General features: G+C 45.6%; 1 long non-coding RNA gene across 1 annotated transcript in view; it reads right to left on the reverse strand.

Moving 5' to 3' along the window:
* The window catches only part of LOC128050883 (uncharacterized), a 111,109-nt gene extending 99,807 nt beyond the window's left edge, over positions 1-11,302 (reverse strand). Inside the window, exon 1 of the long non-coding RNA XR_008199699.1 lies at positions 11,192-11,302. This is a non-coding gene — a long non-coding RNA (uncharacterized LOC128050883). The remainder of the gene's footprint in view (positions 1-11,191) is intronic.
* Between the last annotated feature and the right edge of the window lie 12,314 nt (positions 11,303-23,616).

The following is a 23,616-nucleotide window of genomic DNA, read 5'->3' on the forward strand; positions in this document are numbered from 1 at the left end:
TGCCACTTCCTCAGAGGCTGCCTCTGACTCCTGATCCAAAGCAATCACTCAGTCACTTGATTACACATCAGTTATTTTAATTTGCTATATAGCATTTACTGTGTTGACACTTTATTTATGTGTTTATTTTAATTATTTTCTATCTCCACCACTAGACTCTAAGGTCCATATGAGCAGGAACCTTGTTCATAACTGTATGCCTGGCACCTGGCAAAGTACGTGCCATTTAGCAGGGTGTTTGTGAAATATCTGTCAAATGAATGCATGCAACTATTTTGATTTAATTTGATGTATATCTTCTCTCTTAGCTGTTGGAGTAGGTATGCCAGAGAAACTGAGATGAGTCTCCTTTATGGCACTGGAGGCCGGGAGGGGGACTTCAGTTACTTCCTAGGCCAAGGTGGGACATGCTGCCTGCTTACAGCATCCTTGTGACCAGAGGCTGAGGAATCTTGGCCCATGTATCTGCAGGCTCCAGATGCTGAGAATGCTCCTCCAGGTTTCTGTGAGAGTGGCTCCAGATGCTCACTGCTCAGACTGACAGAGGAACGTGCTCAGGGCTCCCAGCTGGGCTGGCATCCAGCAGGAAGGAAGCGCAGTGTCCAGCACACCGAGAACAGATATCTTCCTTTCCCATATCACCACCCTGAGAGTGCACGGAGCCGCCTGGCTGGGTGTAGCAGCTGGCCCTGCCTCACGTGGCTTGGCAGCATGTCTCTCTGGCTCTGCCACAGAAACAGCCTTGAGAAGCTGTGGCCTCCCTCCTGCCCCTCTGCTCCTGCAGAAACTGCTCTGCCAGCTCAGCGGTGGGCCAGGCCTTGAGTCTCTCCCTTGCCCCTGGCCCTTCCTTGAAGTCCTTTGGTTTACTGGAAACCATAAACTGTGAGAGACAGCCTTTATCACACCGTGAACAGTGCACTCTTAATGTTTAACGCCAGAGACCAAAACGACCAGGGACACTGGCCTCCTGGTTACTCCCAGTGACTGATATTTGCACCTGGTAATTGAGGTCAGATTTGCTTCTCTTAAGTCACGTGGTTTGCTTCAAGGCAGGAAGACATCAGGGCCACTTGTTGCAGAGGAACCAGGAGGTGAGCACAGAAATGCTGCAAACCAGTTTTGGCAGCAAAGGCTGTGCTTTCCAGGGAGCCAGCCCTGGGAGCATGGAGCTAAGCTGGTAAATGACCCCTGGGAGGTCTAAACCCTAACATTTAGCTCAGAGCAAGCTTAGGATACCTTCTTCCCTCTAAGAAACCTGCTGAATGGAAAGTCACTCTGAATCCTTTCTGGAATACAGTGGGGCATTAACTAATTAACAAACTAGTTAAACATATTGAATATACCATCCAAAAGATTCTGGTCACTTAAGGGTCTCCAAATCACAGTGCAGGCCCCACCCTATCCAAACACCCTAATCTTGCTCCAGGATTTACTTGACCTCAGGTAATTATCTTCTGGTTGTCATGGAAGCTGCTCAGATAAACAGCAACACAGCCAACCTGGCTCCTCTGCCAGCCTCGGGTCCTTCTGAGAGCGGTGGTGCTCCCTGGTGGCCACCGGAGGCCCTGCCCGCTGGGCTGGACACAGCCCTACACCAACTGACACCTGATGTCTCTTTCACGTGGGCTCCGGAGGCACAAAATAGGTGCTCAATAACTGCTTGCTGAACCAAGAGTCCCCCAGGGTCGATGCTAGCTCTCAGGCCTCAAGGCACCTTGGGTAGCCCTGGAGGGGCTGCTGTGGCTGGAGCAGATCCACCACGACCTGGGTCAACCCAGGGACTGCAGGCCATGCTAATCACGGCCTCTCATCTCCTCAAGAGATCCAGCGGGCCCACAGGCCACTTTCTCTGCGCTCAGAGCCAGAAGTCCTACAGACCTGTGAGGAAGGCGTCAGCTGTGGTCAAGCAGCTTGGCTGGAGGGCAGACAGGGATGAAGAGTCGCCAGATTTGCACTGGATGCCAAGCACCACGGTCAGAGGGGCAGAAGGTCCCAGCCTCAGCATGCCAGGGGAACGCCACCCTCACTGTCAGCGTGTCCACCTGACCACAGAGCACACCCTCGACAGAACGACCCCCAAGGATGGACAACTGGCCTCAAGAGGACACTGCAAGGGGCCTAAGAGAGAAGCCACTGCCCCTGCAGACCCTGAAATGGCTACCAAAGGAAGCGTCACAGTGTTCTCAGGGAAGCTTCTACAATAAGACAGACTCTCATTCTCCCCTCTGTGACACACAGGGAGGGGACACAGACTACCTGACTCCTCAAGGCCACCAAGGTCAATCACTGCCCTGTTTAGGGAGGCGGTACAGGGCTGAGCATGGACTCTCAAACTGGACCTGTGAGGCCTGGCTCTGCTGCATGACAGCAGAGTAGCCTTAGGCATCATTTAACCCCTGGTTCTTCATTCGGTTGTTACGGGAATTAAAGAAGATAATATGCATGAAACTTTTAGTTATAAAACCCTCAATACATTTTAGCTATGGAACTATTTTTTCTTTCAAGAACAATGAACTAAACAGAAGAGAAACAGGGAATTAAATGGCATGGCATTACACACCAGCAGAAACTGAATTACCCGCCTTGGATACCAGCAATGACTACAAATAACAGTACAGCTGGCTCAGTCATTCCAGGCTCCTGATGTACAGCCTACAACAGACTGAACCACACATGAAAGCTGTTTCCACCCACAGACTGGTGGAGCCTACCGACCTGCTTGACAAGGATGATAAAAATAGCTACCATGGGCCATGCACACGCTAACAGTTCACGCAGGCTATTTCATTTAATTCAAGCTGCACATCTGTGAGGTAGGCATTCTTAGTTCCCATTTTACAGATGTAGAAAGTGAGAGGTGAAGAAGCTGAACAACTTCCCAAGTACACCTCCACTCACCTGTGTACACACGCAAAGAAGCACACCTGGGATTCAAGCCCGGCCTGACCGACTGTGGGCTTCTCCACTGTGCTATACTGGCTGAAGCAAAATTTCAAGAGCTGTGCATATCCTGGGAAGACCCACTTGGGTAGATGTTAAAATTACTTTTTTAGGAGCAAGGGCCACAACTGTGCATCTGAGAGCAGTGGGAGCAGTCCTCGGGCCGCAGGGTGACCAGGGCAGCTGGAAAGGGCCTCTGCCATCCCTGCCCCATAGGGCAAGTCAGGTTTCTTTTCCCAGAGGGTCTTAGGAGACTCCTCCCACACCCACTTTGCAGGCCTGAGGTACAGGGTCCTGCTGTAGGAGTAAGGGCCCAGCTTTGCTCAGGACAGAGAGTTCTAGAGTGCCCACCTGCCCCCTGAACGTTTGCTCAGGCCCCTCCACGTTTGCTCAGGCCCCTCCACACTCCAGGTTTAGTCTGTGTTGCCCCAGGGAGAGGGCAAGGGTGGTGCAGGTCTGGTCTGGTCTGGTGGGGAATGGGGAAGAGGACACTGGAAGCACACTGTCCCCAGCCCTCAGAAAACAAAGGAGGCTCCCAGCATCTGTTACCACGGATGGCCTTCTATGAGGGGCTCCTAACGCCCAAGGCTGAGGGTCCCGTGTGTTGAGAAGGCCTTGTGCCTCAATCCCCTACAACAGCCAGTACCAGCTGCAGAGGATTAGACTCAGAACTGTTCCTGGATATTACCGTTTTCTCTTGGACACCAAAGTGAATCCTGGGGAGAAAGCACTGGCCTGGGACCCCATGAGCCATGGCGCCTGTTTCCAGCTTTGCTCCTAACTCTCCACATGACCTTAAGCAAGTCACTCGACCTCCCTGGCCTAAACCGTCGTCATAGCTGACGTTCACTGAGGTCTTACTCTGGGCCAGGCCCATGCTGGATGCATCATCACATTCATCTTCCGAGGCTCCTCTGAGGTAGCTGACATTTCTCCTGCCGTTCGCAGGAAGCTGTGGAGGAACAGGAAAGTTAAGAGACATGCCCAGAGCCACACAGTGAGAAAGGGCGGCTCTGGCTCTCGGGGTCGCGTGTTTTCCACGCTGTTCCCCACTGTGACATTCAGAGTTACTTTATAAAGGACACCTGTAAAATCATTTCAAAGCAAAAAAAAAAAAAAAAAGGGAAGAGGGGCTTCAAAATACAAATAAAAATCACAACTCCCTGGACATCGCTTAAGGTATAACCCTAGTCCCCTGAAGCACATTTTGCAGAATGTGTCCACTGAATCAGAGACCTCCAAGAAGGGGAAAGACACTCAATAAGTTATTTTTTCCCCTCCTTGCTTCCCTGTGGGCAAGAATCCCAAGACGAGCCAAATTCTATGGATGACACCAGAAAGGTTAAGCAAAGTTGGCCAACTTAGGCCCTCTGCCAGGAGATTAAGAGGAAGACAGAACTAGGATTCCCATTTGTGTTAAGGTGGAGCCCCTCCAATCAAAACTTAAACATTTTAATCTAATATTCAAGTACACCCTTTCTAACCTTAAAAGCAAATTTTATTTCACGACAAAGCTGGTCAATATTGAGTTCTGACCGTAGTTGGTCTTCCCTCTCCTGGCAAAGCTCTGTATCAGGGCGGATAGTTGCAGACAACAGAACTAATAATAGTGGCTAATACTGCAAGGGAAGGGTCTAAACAGAATTCTGAGATGGAGGCCAGCCAACCAGGAACAGTGCTTCAACCACACCTTAGAGCTGGGAGGAGAGCAAGATCCTACCCTCCCTCAGTGCCCTGCGAGGCCCCTCCTCCCGCTGCTGCCTCTCCTCCTGGCAGGAGGAGAGGGCTCTCTGGTGCACTCGCCCACTTCCTGTTCCGCAAACAATCCCGACTCAGGGCCATGAATTTACTGTTCCCTCTGCCTGGAACACAGACATTCACTTCGCTTGCTCCCTGACTTCACCTAGACTTCTGCTCGAAGACCCCGTTAAAGAAGTGTTCCTGGACTACCCTGTCACTCTAAACCCTTTCCCTGCTTGACTCTTCCCCACAGCATCTACTGCTTCCAAACATTGCATAAAGCACTGCCTGTCGGAGCTTCCCTGGTGGCTCAGTGGTAAAGGGTTCACCAGCCAGTGCAGGAGACACAGGTTTGATCCCTAGTCTGGCAAGACCCTACACGCCATGGAGTAACTAAGCCTGAGCGCCACAACTACTGAGCCTGTGCTCTAGAGCCCAGGAACCGCCACCACTGAGCCCCCGCGACCTAGAGTGGTGCTCCACAACGAGAGAAGCCACCGCGATGAGAAACCCTCGCAACGCAACGAGCGTGTAGCCTCCACTCTGAGCAACTAGAGAAAAGCCCGCACAGCAGTGAACACCCAGCACAGCCAACAACAAATATATAAAATTAACAACAACAACAAAAAAGGGCACTGCCTGTCTCCAGAATCAGACTGCAAGCACCACGAAGGCAGGTTGTTTTGTTTACTGCTGTAAGCTCAGAGGCTGACACCTTTAAGGTGCTTAGCTATTTGCTGAATACTTTATGAAGGAATAAACAAAGGAATGAATGGAAAACTTCAGCACACGTGCTCACATTCTCCGGCCTGCGCTGGAGGATTAAGGTGGCAGCAAGAGTCAGCTTGCGTTGTGGCTGCAGCTGTGCTGTCATCCTGCCCAGATCTTGATCGGCCCTGTGGCTCCCACCGTGGAGGCAAGACATGCCTGGGGACCTCCACCTCCAAAATTCCCCTGTCAGTCTCTGCAGCTCTGGGAACTTGCCTGGGCTGTTGCTGTGCAGACCATGAAGGCCTGGCTAGGTTCCTGCCCCTGTTTCCCCAGGGCCTCAGACAGGCTGGCAAGTGAGTTGCCCAAAGTCTCCTTTCTCCCCTAGACTGGTTCAGCCCAGGGCATGACACAAACAAGCGCAGCCATGTATAGATTCAGAGGGTCACACGAGGTCAGAGTTGGGGGAAGCCTTCGTGAACTGGAGGCCAGCCTGCGCTCTGCAGATAACTCAGGCCCGTGTGGACGCGCGCGCACGCGCGCGCGCGCGTGTGTGTGTGTGTGTGTGAATTCTGGGGTCTGGCAGATCCAACCTCCATCAGCCGTGTGATTCTGGAGAGTCATTTGAGAAGACAACGTTTGAAAAACACTGCTTTTCTCAGGTGCAAAATGGAAATAAATGTCCCCCTTTTATATAGTAAGCTTGTCTTCCTGTTCAAAAGTCCTTACTTCCTACCCTTTGTGATATTAAGTCAAACTCCCTGGCTTGATCATCAAATCCCACTATCACCAAAATCCGGTCAGCCCAGTGTACCAGGTATGGTCCCTCTGACTCCTTCCGACACTCCCGCTCCTTCTCATATCTGCGCACTTGGGGCTACCACCCACTTTCTTCTCTCCTACCAGAGCAAACCTAAGCCCAGGGGCAGGCAGCACAAAGTCTCCCCAACATGGGCTTTTCTGGGCACTCACTGGTGTAAGGATTGCATGTTAACAGATAGGAACAAAGTTTTGACTCTCCAACCAGAATGTGGGATCCTTGAGGGCAACTGTCTCTTCTCTTATGATGTCTCCTCCCTACCAGGCATTAAATAATACATAAAAATTCTTGCTGACTCATCTGAAGTTAGAATTCAGTTAAAATGCTCCCCAATACTACCTCTATTACCCAAGGGAAGGGGAAAAAAAAAAAAAAAACCACCTCTACCTCCAACCCAGACTTGACAAGTAAAAGAACTCCCTGAAAACAATGCATTGAATAAATCACAAGGACTAGTCTCACTTCAAGATTTCAGGAAGGAAAACACAGTTAAACTGAAAACAGTTAACTGGTGTTCAAAAAAAAAAAAACAAAACATGCACAACAAACAGACAGGAAGTGTTTTTTAGGACCATGTCTATCAAAGACCCTTAGGGGCTGATTCACCCTTCAGCATACTCTTTCTAACACCTGCTTTTACTAAAAACCAACAGCTCAACACCAGAGCTTTGTGAGTCAGAAGCAGAGTGAAACTGGACACAGAAGCACTCAGCTGTGAAGCACAACACCCAGAGAGCAAGCAATAGGCACACCAAGAATGACTGGCCAGCGCCTGTGGCCACAGGGGTGGGCCCTGGGGGAGCTGAGATTTCCCTCCTGCCTTGCTCCTCTCTGGGGCCCATGCCTCCGCTTCCCCCACTCATCTACTAAATACATCTGGAAAAAAGTACTTGCATAACCCTCAAGTAAACTAATTCTACATTGTTTCAAGTAAGACCTAAGGACCAATGTATATTTCTTTCTTGTGTTTTTTTAAAGAATATTAAAAGATACCACTTAGAAAACTCAAGAGATATATTAGAGTATCAAGAGAAGAATTAGATCTAATATCTTTTGATTTTAACCTGGCATGAGATAATCTTTTTGAATGCAATCCTACATCGACAAGAAGAAACTGCCCCTTTAAATTTCAAACAATGTCAACTTAGTTCTTTTCCTTTATCATATTTTTAAAAACAGGACTTGGTCACTACAGCTTACAGAGTCACAAAACACGGTCCACACAAAACCTGTACACAAAAATGCTCACTGCAGTATTATTTGTAATAGTCGCAAAATAGAAGTAACCCTAACATCCATCAAATGATGAATGAATAAATAAAATGTGGTATCCCCATACAATGGAATATTATTTGGCAATGAACAGGAATGGAATACTGACATATGCTACAATGTGGATGAACCTTGAAAACATCAAGCTAAAGTGCAAGAAGCCAGACATGAAAGACCCCATACTGTATGGTTTTATTCATATGATCCAGGATAGGCTAATCTATAGGGACAGAAAGTAGATTAGTGGTTTTCAGGGGCTGGGAGAAATGGGGAGACTGGGGAGGCAATAATTAGGGGTACAGAGTTTTTTTAAGGGGTAATGAAAAATGTTTTAAGTTGACTTTGGTGATGAATGCACAATTCCATGAACATCCTAAAAACCACTGAACTGTACATTTTAAATGGGTGAATTGCACAGTATGAGAAATATATTTCAATAAAGCTGTTTCTTAAAAAGAAGACACAACACCATAAAGAAGACATCACACCATAAAATTCCTCGAAAAGAACACAGGCAAAACACTGTCTGACATAAATCATACCAATGTTTTCTTGGGTCGGTCTCCCAAGGCAATGGAAATAAGCAAAAATAAACAAATGAATCCTAATCAAACATAAGCTTTTGCACAGCAAAGGAAATAACAGACAAAACAAAAAGGTGACCGACGGACTGGAAGAAAATATTTGCAAATGACATGACCAACAACAGCTTAATTTACAAAATATACAAACAACTCATACAACTCAATAACAAAAAAACCCCAAACAACCCAACTGAAAAGTGGGCAAAAGACCTAAATAGATATTTCTCCAAAGAAAGCATACTCATCATCGCTAATTATTAGACAAATATAAATCAAAACTACAATGAGGTACCATCTCACACTGGTCAGAATGGCCATCATTAAAAATATCTACAAATAACAAATGCTGGAGAGGGTGTAGAGAAAAGGGAACCCTCTGATCTGTTGGTGGGAATGTAAATTAGTGCAAACACTATGGAAAATAGTATGCGGGTTCCTCTAAAAACTAAAAATAGAATTGTCACATGATCCAGCAATTCCTTTCCTTGGCATATATCCAGACAAAAGTGTAATTCAAAACAATACACGCACCCCTATGTTCATAGCAGCAATATTCACAACGGCCAAGACGTGAAAACGACCTAACTGTCCATTGACATTAGGATGGACAAAGAAGATGTACCATGTATATACAATGGAGTATTAGTCATAAAGAATAAAATAATGCTGTTTGCAACAACATGGATAAACGTAGAGATTATCATACTAAGTGAAATAAGTCAGAAAGAGAAGGACAAATAATATACAGTATCACTTACATGCGGACTCTAAAATACAACACAAATGAACATATCTATGGAGCAGAAAGACTCACAGATCTAGGGAACAGACTGTGGCTGCCAAGGGGGCAGGGCACGGGTGAGGGAAGGACTGGGAGTTGGGATTAGCAGATGCAAACGATTATTAATATACACAGAATATACAAATAACAAGGGCCTACCATATAGCACAGGAAACGATATTCAATATCCCATGATAAACCATAAATGGAAAAGACGATGAAAAATAATATAGATATGTATAACTGGATATATCTATGTATAACCCATTTTGCTGTACAGAAGAAACTAACACATTTTAAATCAACTATACTTCAGTAAAATTTTTTTTAAAAAGAGGACACAGAAAAAGTACTCCACAACCTCAAGCTAGTGCCCGTGATTTCTGAGACTCCTGTACAAGTCTATCAGTTTGAAACATCCAGAATTCATGTGCCCTCAAGGGTGTCCTGAGTGGCCTGAGAATAAGTGCCCTAAAGCAGTCCCACGGGAAAAAGGACAGCTTTTCTTTCACTGACCACAGTTTTAACTGTAATATTTTAAAACATTCAGATATCAGCAGGTACTTATTAGTGACTCTGGTTTATAAAACAGCTGATCTTGACAACAATTCAGACTGAGGTTGTGTCAGTTTTTCTAGAACTAGGCTGAGACAGATTTATGCTTGGAGTTTGTCAGTTTGTTCCTCCTCAAACAGGTCACAAAACCTCCCAGGTGCAGAGGAAGACTTCAGATTCTTGAAATCAAACCTTTCCAATTTATGGAGGTTAAGGTTCTTCAGATAAACTACTGAACTACCCTGCATCAACTGGCACACATAATAATGCACGTAAGGCCAACAGTAATAAAGGCAGATTTTACCAGTGTGTGCCAACAGTTCAGGTCAAATAAAATATGAAAACAGAAGTGTATTACAGACACGTGTATGCAAATATAATTCATCTTCTACCTGTAAGAGGCCAGTCTAACTCTAGAAAAGAATAATTTTATTTATTTTGGGGGGTCTGTCCTGGGTCTTCGGTGCTGTGTGGGCTCTTCTCTAGTTGCAGCGAGCAGGGGCTACTCTCCAGGGCACGCGGGCTTCAGCAGCTGCGGCACACAGGCTCAGGAGTTGTGGTGCATGGGCTGAGTTGCTCTGCTGCATATGGGCTCGTCCCAGATCAGGGACAGAACCCACATCTGCTTCATTGGCAGGCGAATTCTTTATCACTGAGCTATCAGGGAAGGCGCAGCCTAAGTTTCTGATAACAGGCAAGAGCTTCAAAGACCTTGGGCTGCCACTCTGCCTTGCTACATTTTAGCTCTGAAAGTAATCTAATCTCTGAGTCTTGGCTTCCATATTTGAAACAAATGAATTGTATCACTTATTTGACCAAGTTTGCAAGGAGACTGAAAAAGATGTAGACCGTGGGGCATAGTGCCTAACACATAGAGGCTTGAGGCAAAGCTGGCGCAGATTGGGGTGAAGGTCGAGGGAACATTAAGTTCCTCCAAAGACGTGTGACACTGAGAGGGAAGATCTCCCAGAATTCTTGCTGGGCAGGGCCCTAAAGGGGTCGTAGCTAAGGGAAGGACACCACCATACCTAGCAGATGCTGAAAATCAAGGAAGGCCTTTGCTAGACCCCATCAGAACGCCAAGAAGTGGTGTAGTTGTCCTTAGCATTAAGGACAGAAAGTATTCTTATTACCAGACAGAAAACTTAGAATTACTGCCTGCTGAGCACAAATCTCACAAATGGGGTTAAAACAGAACAGAAACAATCTCTACTCAAACTGCTCAGATTACAATGCTAATGGTGGTTTTAGGACAGATAAACTAGAGCTGTGAAATTACCCAATGCGGGATTGGGGGGAGATCAGGAGAAGAAGCCCTCTGTGGGGGCAACACGGTCAGGGTGAGTAGAAAGAAACCCTGGGCCTTGCTGGCCATGGGTGTCTCTCCAGCAGCACAGGAACAGTCTGCCCAGTGAGCAACTGCAAGAAGGACCACAAAGTCCATGCAAAGAACACCTCGTATTTCCGACTTACCACACACTTGAATTAAAGGGACTGCCTGGGTGGGTACCATCTCCTAGGATGGCAAAAGGGACAGGCCCAAGAAGCATAAGTGAAGGGATACCACACTCCCAGTGCAGAGGATGACCACCTGGCCCTCCATTCCCTCAGAAACATTCCAGTAATATTTCCGGTTTCACTGCTATTGCTTTTCTGTTTTTATAAACAAACTATGAAAATCAACAAACGACCTCAAAATCAAACAAGTATGGTCTACACCAATCCTGTATAACAACAACAACAAATAACGTGGAACAAATAAGAGAAAAACTGGTCAAGCTGGAAGCTCACCCATGGCTGGTAGCTGGCATTCTTGTCTTCAGGAGGAGGGAGTCCATTTTCTCCTTTCTCTGCTGCCCAGCCTCATCACTGCCTGCAGTGCAGGGAAGTCCAGGGCCTACCGCCATCTGCAGGCAAAACAGAAAAAAACACAGGTTATGGTTCAAATCCCCCACCTGAAGCGCTCCTGTCTGGGCTGAAACACCTGGGTCCTGCCCAGGTGCAAGAAACAGAAGAACTCACTCAGTTCTGCGTCTGGGATCCCACCACAGAGTTGAGACATGGCAAAAATTCTAAACAACCAAGGGCTCAAGTACATCTTAACAACATCAGCAAACCCTTATACGAGGCTCACCATGTGCCAGACACTGCTCTGAATGCCTTGTATTTATTAGCTCATTTAATCCTCATAAAAATTGGGTGAATGTTTTAGGAGGTCTCTGCCAATTTGCCTGATTATTGAGTTAGGCTGAATAACTAAAACGAAAAATTTGGTAATACAATACCTGATTTCAAAGAAGGGTCAAATAAGAAAACTCTGGGACAGATTCTGAACATCCCCAGATCATCCATCCCCTGAATATTTATCAAATGCCCGTTATAGAGCAGACGCTGATCTAGGACCTGGGAACAACGGCATGAACGCAAAAGACAAGTCCCTGCTCTCACAGAGCTTCCATTCTGGTGGAGGGAAGCCACAAGAGAGGAGGTGATAAATGTTGTACAGAAGAAAAAAGCAGGGTAAAGGGGATAGAGGGTGATGACCATGCTGCTAATATTCATTCGCTTATCCATTCATTTCCAAGTGCTTACTAACCATTCGCCACAAGCAGACTCCGTACTGAGATGCACTGATGGAACGAAGATAGACATAACCCCTGACTGTAAGGGTTACTTACTCACATGGGAGAAGCATACGATCACCTAAGTAAAAGCGAAGATGTTAGCCTGTAGTAGGTATGAGAGCAGAACGGCACGGGTCCCAGTGAGAGCATCTTAGGGAGCTCAGGAACCTGGGATGGAGTGGGAGAAGGAGAAGCATCCTTTGTAGAAAGCAGACCATGTGCAAAGGCTGGATCACAGCTCTCAGGCCAGAGGCAGAGTGGGGAGATGGGAAGCAGAAGGAGGGGAGGAGGGGTGTGGCCCCTGCACGGCACTTCCAGCCACAGGAGGTCCTTATCCTCTGAGGAGAGCACCACACCAGGGCCTTAGAGAGGAGTAACATGGTTGGATGTGTGTGTTTTTAAACGATTACATTGTGTGGTAGACTGAATAATGGTCCCGCCAAAGAAGTCAATATCTAAATTCCCGGAAGCTGTGACTATATTGCCTTCCAATGACAAAAAGAGCACTGGAGATGTGATTAAGGATCTCGAGATGGGGAGATTATCCAGGTGGACCCATGTAATCACAAGTGTCCCTGTAAGAGGGAGGCAAAGCAAGATTCAGAAGATGAGTGTCAGAGTGTTGCAGCGTGAGAAACACTTGTTAGTTTTAGAGGTGGAGGAAGGGTCTATGAGCCAAGGAATGCAGGAAGCCTCCAGAAGCTGGAAAAGTCAACAGAATGATTCTCCTCCAGGAGCTCCAGAAGGAAAAGAGCACTTCTGAAAACTGCAGTAGTAACATAATAAATTTGGATTGTTAAAAGCTACTAATTTTGTGTTCATTTGTTATAGCAACAATACACTACTACACACTGGCTTCTGTAAAACACAGATTATAAGTAAGGGGAAGTGGAGGCAGGGACCAGCTGGAGGTCACTGTGTCCCCCAGACAAGAGATGTGAGAGCCTGAACCACAGCAGCGGCAGAGAGGTGAAGAGGAGCAGAAGAACCCCAGGAGGGGAGGTATTCGCCAGTCAAGTTCCAGACATTACTGGAATGCTGAAGCGGGCTTTCTTTAGGCTCAGGACCTGCCCAGCTCACCCTAGGCAGCACCCTCTGTAGAAGGAGGAAGTTTGCACAGGGGGGTAAGACCACCTCCAGACACAGACACCATGTGCTTACTTGACAGGGACCTGCCAACCCCTTTCCCACAAAGAAGTCCAGGAACTTCCAGGAACATGCTCTAAGAAGTAACAACCTAGGAATTTCTACCAGGAAAAAAGTAGCAAGTGTTCCAGCCAAGCATGAGACCTTGCTGTGAACCTTTTTTTCTTCCTAAGAGAGATTTTGTAATCCTGGAAAGGAGGGATCTAAAATTTAAATACACATATCTTAAACCCAGGTGAAACACAAACATGGTTTTACCTAACACGTAGAAATTTCATGGTCAGTAGAATAATGCAGAAGTTACAGAAAGAGAATAAAGGAGAAACTAGGAGACCCTCTCTCACCATCCCCTCCATTCCTAGCTAATGATTCAGACCCGCTAAGAAAGTGGGATTCTAATTTGGCCCAACCTAATAGGGCTATTGAGAAGAGGGAATTTTAGATATATTCTATTTTACACCAAAAGCATAAATATAGACACACTAAGAAGAAGTACCTTGGAGGGCACTCAGTGGTGACAAGGAAGTCTTGCCAACCTGCTGTGGCTCTGCAGACCACAGAGACCTGGCTGGATGCTTGGAGCAGACACACAAGGACGCAGGAGTGCCTGCAGATGGCAAATACCAGGCAGTCCTGGGAACATTCAAATGGGTTAATTTTAAAACAGTTATTGTATAAACTGTTTTTCTGTTGACAAAAGTGACATGTTTATTAGTGGAAAAAACAAACATTTCCTGTAGTCCCAATGGTTCAGAGGTAACTTATTTGTAAATATTTCTTCCAATAATTTTTGAGATTCTCACACACAGACATACATACTAAACATACACTTTCTAACAATATTAGGATACTGTGCATATTTTTCTTTTGCAACAAGCTTTGTTTTATCTAATAGTATATAATTTTTCCATGTCATTAAATATACTTTTACTGGCTGGCACTATTCTATCACTATTTTTCCATGGTATCAAAATCTCTTAATTAATCCCTAATTGCTGGACAACTAACTGGTTTCTAACTTCATGATAACAGAAGTCAGACTGGGAGGAACAGCCCATTCTATAAGAAAACCTCCTCACTTAAAATCTGTGTCTGAAGCTCAGATTATTTCTTAGGGTCGTGTTTCACACCTTTCAGCCATCCATACATCACTATTATTATTTTCCCATAATTAAATGTCATATATACTGTACTTAACATTTCCCTTTAAATCAACTCATTTCTACCCTTAAATAAATGTTTTAAAAGCAAACCTTATTTACTACCGTAAATGGAAAGCCAGCATTAAATGTCATAAATGAAGACAGTCATAAGAATAAATACAATGGAAAACACAACGGTGTCATGAAAATATAGTTGATATTGCTATCCCTTTGCTCATCCTTTCGTATCAAGTGGGAGATTAGGAAGGCTTAACACTGTGTTAAAGACATACTAGTACCAACCTGAGATTTTTCTCCTTCCCTTGATCAGAAGATTGGAAAGGAGTTGAGGAATAACTTTCTCACCATGGGAGTCAGTATTATGTGATGCTGCAAATATACCCCACCTAGAATTACCCCGTACCACCTGAAAAAAGCCCAAAGGCAAGCATGTTTTAGGATACATGCTGAAAGTAGAATCACTGGGATAAAAACATATGGACACTTTAGGAAGGTTTTGATAAACTCCATCCAAGTTAGTTTTACCATTAGAGTGCCTGATTTACTCCACCCTCAAATACTGTCATAAACAAAAATGGTAAGCTTTGTAGTGTAAGATATTCAGCAGCTGAATTTTCAAAGCCATTTTCATATTCCTCTGGCCAGTTTCTGATGCTGGGGGGAAGGCAATTATATAAACCTTCAGCTAGTGATATTGCAAAACTGATACTGCATTTGGTTTAACCAAGCTAAAGTAAACTCAGTAAAATATGAGGAAGTGACTTCAGCATTTGCAAATATTTTAGAATGCTTTTGTTCTGGCAAAGGTCAAATGAGGATCAGAATAACATGGATTCACATAAAACTTCTGAGAAATAGAGAGACCCAGAGAGGCACTACTCTTGAGACACAAGTCACTAAAAATTTTCAGTATGTCAATCAAAACTCTAAAATAAATATATGTTCAAGCCTTCCTATCTTGGTATGATAGGCAATTGCAAATATGTTACAAATTAATGCAATTCTTAAGACTTCTAAAATATAAAAATAAAAATGTATTTTGAAGCGTGAAGAGTAAATAACAATAAGAAGCTTCCAGATTATTTCAATGATTCTCGGGCAGACACACACATATGCATGTGCCTGTGGGAGAAGAAGAGAATTAAAAACATGCTAAAATGTTTCTTATGTTTGGGATGAAATTGGAGATTTTAATTAAGTTTTAGCTTTTGTAGGAAAATGTTTACCTACGCTTAGGGCTCCTAATAGGATACAGAATTCCAAGTCACTGAATGAAATGAAGGAAGGAAAGAATGGAGCCAAAGACACCTTGATGATTTCAGATGTTGTAAGAAAAAAGAAACAATATATAAACAACACAACTCAGTGACAAAATACAATCAAATTTTCCAAACAGATATGAACAGACATTACTCCAAAGAAGATATACAAATGGTTAATAAACACATTAAAAGATGCTCAATATCATTAGTCATCCAGGAAGTGCAAATTAAAACCACAATGAGCTAGAAATTTACACCTGCTAGGATGGCTATAATAAAAAATATACACAAGTGTTGGTGAGAATGCAGACAAATTGAAACACTCATGCACTGCTGGTAAGAATGTAAAATGTTGTAGCTACTTTGGAAAAGTATGGCAGCATGGCAGCCCACTCCAGTACTCTTGCCTGGAGAATCCCATGGACAGAAGAGCCCATCAGGCTACAGTCCATAGGGTCACAGAGAGTCAGACACGACTGAAGTGACTTTGCATGCATGAACTGGAAGTTTAAACACAGAAATACCATGTGATCCAGCAATTCCACTTTTATTAATAGGTATATACCCAAGAGAAATTAAAATATATGCTTACACAAAAATTTGTACGTGGGTGTTCATGGAAGCATTATTCATAATAGCCAGAAAGCAAAAACAATCTAAATGTCCATCAACTGATGAATGGATAAACAAAATGCAGTATAGCCACAGGATGGAATATACTGGGCAGTAAAAAGGAACAAACTACTGATCCATGCTATAATGTGGCTAAACCTCCAAAAGATTACTCTAAGTATACAAAACCAGTCACAACAAACCACATATTGTACAATCTCATTTATACAAAATGCCTGAAAAAGGCAAGTATATAGAGGCAGAAAGTAGATTAATGCTTGCCTAGGGCTGGAGAGGGGGAATATTAAGGGCTGCTGGAGAGTGGTTGCTAATGAAATAATATAAATGTTCTAAAATTAGATTATGGCGATACACCCTCTGCAAATATATTATAAACCACTGAACTGTATCCTTTTAATGGGTGGATTTTATGGTATGTAAATTATATCTTAATAAAGGTGCTAATAATAATAATAAATGAAGACCATAAATGAAGTTAACAGATGGGTGACCAGACTAGGGGATGATTTATAACACTGCCATTGCATGAAGGATTAACAGTTTAGTGAGCATACCAATACATAAGGATCAAAATGAAAACCAGACAGAAAAATACCAGAAACCTAAAGGAAGAGAAAAGGAGACAAACAGGCAGTTCACAAATGGCAGAACAATATGATGTGATGCTCAACTAAAACAGAAATGGAGTTCTGCTTTAACCTACTAGTTTTACAAAAAAATTAGTAAATTAGATAATAGTAAGTGCTGGCAGATGATGGGAAAGGGACCCTTCATGCACTCCTGATGGGAGAAAACTGATGAAGCCATTCTGCAGCACAAAGCAGCAGTTTTTAGTAAATGACATCATACACATATTCCAAAATTAGCAATCTATCTACCCATCTATTGACAGAGGATGAGATGGCTGGATGGCATCACTGACTCAATGGATATGAGTTTGGGTGAACTCTGGGAGTTGGTGATGGACGGGGAGGCCTGGCGTGCTGCAATTCATGGGATCGCAAAGAGTCAGACACGACTGAGCGACTGAACTGAACTGAACCCATCTATCTATCTCAGAGAAGTTCTTGCTGGAGAACACATGGCTTTCTGGTGCAGCACTGTTTGTAGAAGCAAGGAGATGAAGATCAGCTAATGTCTATTCCCAGGAGACTGCTAAGAACGTGTGGTGTACACTCTTGATAGAAAAGTGCACAACAGCCAGGACTAATGAATTAGACTCACATATATCAAGATGGTCTGACTTAAAAACATGATGCTGAGGGAAAAAAGAAACAGTATGAGGCAATTATAGCTGCCCAGTGGTTGGGACTCCTTGTTCTCCCTGCCAAGGGTCCGGGTTTGATCCTTGGGAAGTAAAATCCCACAAGCTACACAATGTGGCCAAAGAAAAGAGGGAAACAGTATGAGATTTATAGCATGATGGCTTTTATTCAGATAAGTACAACAAAAGCAAAACATGACATACCTTTCGAAGACACACATTTTCTGAGAGGATATAAGGAAAGATGTAAGAACAAATATGTCACCATGCCTGCCCAAGTATGCAAGCATGGGAGGGAGGGTGCTGAGAAATGGAAGATAAAAGGAGGAAATAAAATAAAACAAGATGACTCTAAACAGACCAAGGATTATAGTGTGCCATTAACTTCAGAGTACGAGCAATTTAGTTCTGAAGTCCTGACATCCTACGGAAAATAAAATCCCACGCATTATTTTTTTCTGAAAAACGTAATGAAGTTCATCACATGCTAAACCAATGAGTAATAAAGCCAGGAGGAAAGAAGGCAGTGGGGAAGACAGAGGCTTGCCTGATCTTTAGTGGAGTCATTCAGTTTTCACCATCATGGAAGATGGTGATACAACAAAAGAACCCGGCATGGTGAAAATGCTGTGGATGGTGTCTACTACAACCCCCTCCCTCTCCACCCACAGACAGAAGAGGAAAGGGAGAGAACCATGCATTACAGCTTAAATTTAGTTAACAGGAGAGAGAGAGAGGAAAGAGAGACATTGTGGAATTCCGAAGAAAAGAAATCGCTTGTTGAAATTACATCGCACAAATCAAAGAATCTGATTTTCTGGCTCATGATAGAGGTGGTATTTTCTAAAAGGTGGTGAATTCTCACCACCATCCTGAAGCAGAGTATAAAAGAGGAACTCCATGTTTTAAAAACTAGGAAGGACCTATATCTTTGGTTAAGGCTGTTTTCAAAGTTAAGGTTATTCAAGTTTTCTTTCAGTAATGAGTGTTATGATCAGATACATGTGATTAGACAAAAGTTGACTAAAATGGGGGTGGTGTTCTTGGTATTGCCTACAGAAACCATCTTCACTCAAATGTTAAATCAAGTGCCTGCAGATTACACCTAACGTTTAGTGTCTTCCCTCATCTACACAACTGGTTTTGCATATATATATATTTTCTTGCCAGGGAATGGGGGGCACCCAAAAGCAGAGACTGTCCCAACAGCCTTGAGGAGGAGCCCAATTCTGAGCGGGCATACAAGATCTGGGCGTTCATCTTTCACCCTTCTGCTGGCGGACTCTGCACAGAAAGCGTCCTTGTCTGGGGTGCACTGAGGAACTCTATCAGCCCCTATCCCTGACCGTTTCTGCCAGCCATGGATAGGGGCTCCTGCAGAGTCAGCCCCTGTTTTCACCTGGACAGAGCCTTGGGAAGTGGGTGGCATCCTGGCCTAGCTCCTCTCCATACCTAGGACGAAAAGAGACTAGTCGCAAGCTTCCTGGTTCAGGGCACGCTTGGAGGGCATCCCAAGTGCGTGCAAGCGCACCAGATCTGAAAAACTTGGCTAAACAAGCGAGTTTTGGGGCCGCGTGAGGAAACAGAGGAGTTTGATAGGTAAGAAGGGGTAAACTATGAATTCCTCCCTGCTGGGCTCAGGTGAGACACTCTTCTCAGCATTTTATATACATCCTCCCACTTTGGTTTTTATCGAAACTCTGTGGGAGTGGGGGTGGGGCGGGACGGGGGAGGGTTGGGGCGGCATTTTACAAAAAAGAGAATGTGTGCTGGGAGGGGTGGCCTGGCTTGCACCCGTCCCACCTCGACCTCAGGCTGCCAGATCCTTGGCACGTTAGTCCGAGGCTCGCCCAAGTCTTCCAGCCCGGCCTGGAGGACCAGCGCCCCGAAAGCCCCAGTGGTGCCGCATCTCAAGCCCTCCCAACCCCGCGGCAGGAACCCCCAGCCGGCCCGCCAGCGTCCAACGGCCGCCTGGCGTCCCGCCCGCGCGGTCCGCAAGGAGGAGCCCGCGAGGCGACCGCGAAAGGGGCCGCGCTTACCTCGCCGGGTGCGGGCTGAGGCTCCGGCTCGCCCGCTCCAGGCTGGCCGCCCCGCACGGTGCGCCCCTCGCCCCGACGGCTGCCGCGCAGGCTCTGGACACTGCCACTTTCATTTTCCTCAACGCTCTCGGCAAGAAAGCGAAAGCGAAAACGGCCGAGAGGCGGGCCCGAGTGCGCGGAGAACGCGGAGCGCGGGCCGGCAGCCAGAAGCGGGGGCCCCAGGCCTCGGGTCTGCGCACGGCGGTCCCGGCGGCGCTCCGGCTGGAGCCGCGTCCCCGAGACGCCGATAAGCCAGCCCAAGGCGCTCGTCGCGGCGGCGCAGCGTGCCCTCGCCCGGCTACGCGGCCCGCGGCGCCTCGGTCCCCTGGCGCTGCTTCCCTCGTCTGCCTTTCGTTTCAGCGCCCGCCGGGGCCTCGCGGCTGCAGGCGGACCCCAAACCTGACTGCGCCTCGTGGGTTTCTGGCCTGAGCAGGAGGGTGCCGGCCTCTGTGGCCGGGAGCACGTCACCGAGGGGTCCCCGTGGGAGGCGCTGAGGGAACGGGCGGGTTTCGCTCGCAGACCCCAGGGGTCCGGCGCTCCCCAGCCCAGACATGCGCACTGGTCCCTCGGCCGAGCTGGGGGCACCAGCAAGGCTGGCAGTCGGGTCCTGACCGTGAGGTACCAGGCTCCTCATCCTGGGTCAGCGGAGAACTAAAAGTCAGTGATGTTTGTGAAATGAGGGACGCTTCGTTTGATAAGGAAAACTGAAACTGCAAGTTTAAGGTTTGGACCTCCTGGCCTAAGTGGTGCCCATCAATACCCGAGGGTTTAGAGATTCCAGGTTTGATCAAGCAAGATTCTGGCACTTTTTGGCTGTGTGATTTGGAGCAAAATATTGATTCCTTTTAGCCTTAGTTTATTCTCCTCTAGGATGGGGATAAAAACCATACCTACCTCAGGGTTGTGGGAATTAAATGATATACGGGAGAAAATACTTGCTATTTTCTATTAGGCTCTAGGTGGGTTCTGTGAGGGCAGCGATCAAGTTGTTTTTCTGGATGCTTGATAGACATTCTGTAATGGTCAGCTGAAAACCGATCGTTTTCAAAGTTTGAACCGTGTTATCTTGACGTAGAACAGAGGGGGAGGGGGACAAGGCAATCTTTTTGGAGGGCACCTCACACTGAGCCTGACAATTAACCCCTGTAATTATGCCCCTGCTACAACGTTTGACAGAAGTCTCTACAGCTCTGTCCAGCATCAGCCACTGACATCTGAAAAATAATTCTGTAGGCACTTCCATGACGGAGAAGGCAATGGCAGCCCACTCCAGTACTCTTGCCTGGAAAATCCCATGGACGGAGGAGCCTGGTAGGCTGCAGTCCATGGGGCTGCTAAGAGTCGGACATGACTGAGCGACTTCACTTTCACTTTTCACTTTCATGCATTGGAGGAGGAAATGGCAACCCACTCCAGTGTTCTTGCCTGGAGAATCCCAGGGACGGCGGAGCCTGGTGGGCTGCTGTCTATGGAGTCACACAGAGTGGACACGACTGAAGTGACTTAGCAGCAGCAGTAGGCACTTCCATACAAACCAAAACACACTGTCAAGACTCCATACTCTAAACACAATTTACCATGGGTTTCTTTGGTGTTTTTTTGTCACAGAGTGGTCTGATAACTGGAACAGAAAAACAAAACAAACTGCTTAATCTGCCAGAGTCACTTTGGTTTGCCTGTGTGTAGTTTAGGCAGTTCCCTGCACGACGGAGGCCTTCATCTGTGACTGATGTTGTGGCTTTTTATGTGTCCTGGCAGTGTTTCCCTCAAGAGCAGGTGGGGAGGTGGGGCAGGCCAAATGCTGACCTTAGAAAAACATGCATCCGCCTCCAGAAGATGATGCTTTTGGTGTGCAGTATGAAGTAAAAAGATAAACAAAAAACAAAAACCAAAACAGCCTAGGAGCCTCTCCCTTGTTAAAGGGCGATGATGCTTGACTCTCTAACAGCAAAGTAGACCTGAATCTGCTTCTGCATAAGAAATATGTCTAGGAGATTGGGGGCAGGGAAATGAGAAGAAAAGACACTCAGAGATAAGGTCAAATCCTTGTTACCTTTTATAGATGTTCCCCTTGGAAACAGGGAGGTGCCAGGAGGTGAGGGCTAGCCTGGAGTCTTGGTGATTTCCCAAGGTCTAGATTTGGTCCTTGACCTTGTGGGGTCAAAACTTTCATTTTTTCAGTGTTCCAGCTTCGATTAAAAATCAGCGAAGTATAAAATCAGAATGCAAACTTAGTGATTTCATTAACTATTTGCTAGACACTTATGTTAAGTACATTACATATATTGCCTCATTTAATCCTCTCTTCAGTCATGTAGTACCTTGTGATCTTTTTTCATTTGGGGAAAAATGATGAAGGAAATCCCCAAGATCCCACAGTTAGGCTGTATATAAATGGTAGAATCAGGGTTCAAATAAAGGTCATCTGATTCCAAAATCTGGAGCCTAACTGTTCCTGTGAGAAGCAAAACTGTCTAGAGAACTGGACTCTAGAGTTTTCCTAATGAATGCATTATCTTCTCATAAGTGTGCAATTTGGAGCCTAATCATTAGAAAGTGGGTTCGCGAGCTTGACAGAGAACCGGAAGAGTGAATTATCTGCCTTAAATGTTTAATGATAACAGCCTTGGGTAGCCTGGTATGTCTTCTTCCACACCAAAGGTCAAATGACCTGCTGGAAGGACTGGGCACTCATTCCTGCTGTCCTGGCTGGCCCTTCTCCTTGGGATGATGCCCGATCGACCCTCAAATTTTATTTATGCTTCATGGGCTGCTCCTTCTCAGATGTACACATTCCTTTTTTAGGTAAAATAAGGCCTTACTGAATAACAGTATTGGTAGGCCTTTTAGGTCCTGGAGTCTTCCTTTCTTTTTATGGAAGTGTATCTTTGCTCTGATTGACTTGACTTATAATCTAATTGTGTGTTCCAACTCTTTGGGGGTAACTCGCTTTATTTTCTTACCCTCCTTGACCTTCTAAATCTAAAATATTATGCAATAGCAAGTTCTGTAATAAGCACTTTATCCAAGCCTGCAGTGCTCATCAGTGAAGACCCAAAAATCTAAGTCCAAGGTGAGAGCTCAGAAATTTTATCATGGTCAGAGAGTAGGAATGGAAGTGGGGATGGAGATAATGCAGTGTAGCTAGCTGCTACTGCTAAGTCGCTTCAGTTGTGTCCGACTCTGTGCAACTCCATAGACGGCAGCCCACCAGGCTCCCCCGTCCCTGGGATTCTCCAGGCAAGAACACTGGAGTGGGTTGCCATTTCCTCCTCCAATGCATGAAAGTGAAAAGTGAAAGTGAAGTCGCTCAGTCGTGTCCGACTGTTAGTGACCCCATGGACTGCAGCCTACCAGGCTCCTCCGTCCATGGGATTTTCCAGGCAAGAGTACTGGAGTGGGGTGCCATTGCTTTCTCCATATGTAGCTAGAGAACGATATAAATGGAAATAGATGGTTAGAAAAGAAAACACCTGGTGTGTGATTCAAATAAAAAGTGAAAAAAAATTTTTAAATCTTTTAGATACTTCAGTCATTCAAAAAGTGTTTTGTGGCAACTACAAAATGCAGCCACTCTGCTAATCCTAGGGATTCAATAATGAGTGAAAATAGACAGTCTCTGCCCTCAGGAACCACAGTTTAGTGATATAGTCAGACAATCAAATGGTCCGTCAATTATAGAATAGTGTCCTAAATGTTACAAAGGGAATTTGATTCTATGAGTAGGATTTGAACTTCCCTAGGGGGAGGGAGAGAATCAGAAGTTTGCTTAGATGAAGGGTTGTTTGAACTGGGAAGAAGAATGAGGATTAGTTAACTGTAAAGGGGGATACGGTTGGAGAAGAGATAATCAGTGAAAGAAAGCATGTGCAAAGGTCCCAAGGCAGGAAAGAACCAACCTGGTGCATATGAACCATTATCTATCGGATACCCCAAAGGGTCAGTTGAGCAGTTAGGAGAACCCAAGTCCCAGGAGGCTGGAGAGCAAGGCAGAAGCCATATCGAGTAGAGCCTTGAAGGTCATGCTAAGGACTTAGGTCTTTATC

The sequence above is a fragment of the Budorcas taxicolor genome, chromosome 7 (genome assembly GCF_023091745.1).
Source record: "Budorcas taxicolor isolate Tak-1 chromosome 7, Takin1.1, whole genome shotgun sequence".
NCBI classification, from domain to species: domain Eukaryota; kingdom Metazoa; phylum Chordata; class Mammalia; order Artiodactyla; family Bovidae; genus Budorcas; species Budorcas taxicolor.